The sequence below is a fragment of the Nansenia antarctica genome, assembly GCF_963989245.1.
Source record: "Nansenia antarctica genome assembly, chromosome: 3".
In the NCBI taxonomy this organism is placed as follows: domain Eukaryota; kingdom Metazoa; phylum Chordata; class Actinopteri; order Argentiniformes; family Microstomatidae; genus Nansenia; species Nansenia antarctica.
Genome location: NC_137688.1, coordinates 27,139,366 through 27,143,615, shown reverse-complemented (window position 1 = coordinate 27,143,615; position 4,250 = coordinate 27,139,366). Strand labels below are relative to the sequence as shown.

The 4,250-nt window shown below is 44.3% G+C and overlaps 1 protein-coding gene across 1 annotated transcript in view; it reads right to left on the bottom strand.

Annotated features, from left to right (window-relative positions):
* Positions 1–3,945: 3,945 nt before the first annotated feature.
* LOC308152522 (prostaglandin reductase 1-like) overlaps positions 3,946–4,250 on the bottom strand; it is a 9,261-nt gene continuing 8,956 nt past the window's right edge. Inside the window, exon 10 of the mRNA XM_080525520.1 lies at positions 3,946–4,250. This exon is cut by the window's right edge and continues 263 nt beyond it. The gene's annotated coding sequence lies outside the window, so the exon portion shown is untranslated.

The following is a 4,250-nucleotide window of genomic DNA, read 5'->3' as shown; positions in this document are numbered from 1 at the left end:
GAAGACCTGGGGGTCCTTTTCTTTTCATAATTAAAATATGACATAATGGAAAACGGGTGCCAATGACTTTAATGACATGTACTGTAGGTACCCAGCAGCACACACACTGTTTTTATGATATGTCGATTTTCTTTATCAAAAGAGAACCAGGGTATCCGTTTCTTCCTCTAAATCACAAAAGGCTTTGAATAGAAACATAGGACAACAAATACATCCAGTACACCTGCTTGAATAACTGATTGGGGTTGATAAGACGCAGCCCCAAAAATATTATCAAAACGTTTCTATTATCATGACTTGAGTTGTTCATTATTTGACCCACGAACATATGGTTGACACATGAACCACCTTACCCGGTTTATTATGAGCGATCCAGGTAAAAGACAGTAAACTCCCCAAAACCAGAAAACATCCAAGTCTGTAATGGTTTAACCTCATGTCTCATCTATATTCTGTCCTTCGAAATCTCCCCTCGACTATCAATTAAATCCACAGGTGCGGGTCTCCTTCACCAATGATGCATGACACCAGGCAGCCACAGTCACCTGTTCACACTACCGGTCATAGTTGGCTTTTTTCACACGGACTTAGACATTTACTTCCTCATCTATTCATTGGTTTCCATGGAACTACAGTCGTGCGGAACAACTTTGAATCCAACACATCCTATGAAAATGTGACGCGAGGCTGTGCACGGTGCAAGGTATGGGTTGTGCAACTCCCCCTCGCGGTTCAACGTGGAACTTCGTGTATCATTAGTGGGCTTTCTTCAGTCCAACCATTGTTATTGCTTATTAGTGGGCTTGCTTCACCTCTCTCTCTCTCTCTCTCTCTCTCTCTCTCTCTCTCTCTCTCTCTCTCTCTCTCTCTCTCTCTCTCTCTCTCTCTCTCTCTCTCTCTCTCTCTCTCTTCTCTCTCTCTCAATTACCTTGTAACATATCTGTCTAACCGTCTACCTTTACAACCATATACAGTCATGTGAAAAGATTAGGACACCACAATATTCAGCTCCTTTTTAACCCTTTCATGCATGAATTATGCTTGACCCTCAGTCAATAATTGTTTTTCTCCTGCGTTTTTATTGCTCTTAGGGCATGAAAACCATAAAATACATACACAAATATAACACAGGACCCCCCCAGACTAGGACCCCCCCCCAGACTAAGACCCCCCTAGACTAGGACCCCCCCTCCCCAGACTAGGACCCCCCCAGACTAGGACCCCCCCAGACTAGGACCCCCCCAGACAAGGACCCCCCCCTAGACTAGGACCCCCCCAGACTAGGACCCCCCCTCCCCAGACTAGGACCCTCCCCTCTCCAGACTAGGACCCCCCCTCCCCAGACTAGGACCCCCCCCCAGACAAGGACCCCCCCCCCCAGACTAGGACCACCCCAGACTAGGACCCCCCCCAGACTAGGACCCCCTAGACTAGGACCCCCCTAGACTAGGACCCCCCCCTCCCTAGAATAGGACCCCCCCCCCCAGACTAGGACCCTCCCCCCTCCCTAGAATAGGACCCCCCCCTCCCTAGAATAGGACCCCCCCCTCCCTAGACTAGGACCCCCCCTCCCTAGACTAGGACCCCCCCCTCCCCAGACGAGGACCCTCCCCCCCAGACTAGGACCCCCCCCTCCCTAGACTAGGAGCCCCCCTCCCCAGACTAGGACCCTCCCCCGCAGACTAGGACCCCCCCTCCCACACACACACTTTTATTCTGGGTGCTGATGAGGCACTGTCAGCTCCCAGTAGCACCTAGAGCAGTACCAGAACCAGTACCAGGATGTACCTGGACCACCATCAGGTTGTATTGCTGTCATCTTTATTGTGTTGTTGCATCATAACTGCGCTTGAGATTATCTTTTGGCAGGACCTGTGCCCATGCTGGATGCAGATATAACACTAAATGTATGGACAGTGTGTACGCCGATAATATGCAATGGAACTTTTCCTGGATACATGGTGTACAGGTTTTTACTTTTTGCCTGCTCTGTCAGTATTGATTGATTGATTGATTGATTGACTGACTGAGAATGTTTATTATGTGAAGCGCATTGAGTTGCATCTTGTAAGAAATGCGCTATACAAATACAATTTGATTTGATTTGATATGATTTAATTTCACTCAGTATAACCCATACTGATTAAACTCTTAATTGTATTGATCTTTCTATACCTCCCCCCTCTCATCCACCCATCCTCTCTTTCATCTATCCATTCATCCATCCAATCAACCCTGATAAAAAAAGCTTTCTGATACCTATTACACTTTTTAAACTATTAAACTTTTAAACTCCAAAAACTCTCATCCAATTAACGAACCAACACTACCACTCTCAAGCACTCGACACAACTCTCAACTCTCTACCCACTCCACTGAACTACCCCAGGTTCATCCTGTCTGTCTGTCTGTCTGTCTGTCTATTTATCTGTCTGTCTGTCTGTCTTTCTGTCTGTCTGTCTGTCTATCTGTTTATCTGTCTGTCTACATGTAATTAAGTAGCAGTCAACATGTGGACATGTGTCAACTGTTTCGCCCCACGAAAACAGTTTTCATGTTAATTATTTTAAATCAATATTTAGTCATTTACTTAGGTAAGTAAATATGTAGTATTTTGCCCAAAGGTTTGCCAGGTAAATATTACAGACCATAACTGAACTCATGCCTTTCAGTTAATACAAACACCCTGAACTGACTGTGGACATTTCTCCCCAAGGGATGTTTTCAACCAAATACATTCAGTCATTGACTGCTGCATGTCCCCAAAGATTGTGTGTGCGTGTCTCCAGCTACCAGGGTAAACTGGTTCCACGGCTCTGTGTTCCATGGCCCCTTGGTTTCTTCTCTCGTGTGTTCTCTGAGCTCCAATAGTGGAACTCCACCCATCTACTTTCAGCCAATGTAAATGTAGGTAAATGAAAAAAAAATCTATTCTTTTCTTCAGAATACTCAATCTGCACTGTGTAGGACACATTATATGTAATAGGTTATAATGGACTGTACAGAGATATTTTTCAAAGATTTTAATACATCTCTGGTACCATTCTACTAGGTAGATTCTATCAGGTGAAGCTCGTTCCTCATGCACCTCTCCAGTGGAGGCTACGGATAGCCATGACGGATGTCAGACCAACAATTATTGGCACATAATAGTTCATATGACATTTAAGATTCTGTGTACAAACCATTATCTGTTTCCTATGCAATCTAGAGCCTTCATGGTTGAAACTCACCTGATATGTATACCTCCCCTCTCTGGAAGAGCTGTACAACACACGCTGCCTCAGGAAGGCCTCCAAGATCTCCAGAGACCCATCCCACCCTTGGAACGAACACTTTGTTCGGCTGCCCTCGGACAGGCGGTTCAGGACCATGTTCGCAAGGACAAATAGACTGAAGCTCAGCTTCTACCCCAGGGCCATTCAGGCCCTGAACACAGCAAAGACCTAGGTTCTAGGCCCTGGACAATCTAGACAATTTGATGGCAGCTACTAGATTGTAATCAAGTGCAATACTGAAACACAACTGTGAACATTTCAAACATGCAAACTGCGACACTTTAAATTAATGTGCAATAACACTATGTGCAATATGACAACCCTCGGGTACATAAGGTTCAGAGATAGGAAATGTTAGAATAGGTATAGCATAGCATAGAGTACAGCACAGTGTTTTATTTGTATAGTATAGTATAGTGGATAGTGTACATAGCCTTTATTTATGTAAACCAGCTCTTTTCCCTTCTTGTTTTTAGTTTATTTTTTCCTAGCACCAGGGGAGCCCCCCCTCCCAACTTTCGTTGTATGGTACCTGTACTATATCAATGACGATAAATACCATTCATTCATTCAGAAGTGTTGTCAAGTACAGTGGTAGTAAAATGTCATGTTTAGCCTTAGATTTCAGCAAAAATAAGAGAAGATATCTTCTTTCCGTTCATGTTTGAACTCTCACTTTTATTTTGAAGTTGCGAATACGGCGAAAAAGTGAAAGAGGAAGTCTTAATGGACCTAGAGGGAGCTAGTTGGAGTTTAGAAAACACAGATTATTCTCTGGCCCCTTGGTTGCAACCCACATCAGACGCCAGACCCTGTTGCTAATCCTAAACATGTACTACATTTTATTGCCCACCAGAGAGAGCTATTACGCTAACTAAATGATAAAGGAGATTGTAACTCGAGAATCACATAATTCCAGGATCATCATTACCAATGCGTCTTATACAAAACACAACCAAGATAACACATGAA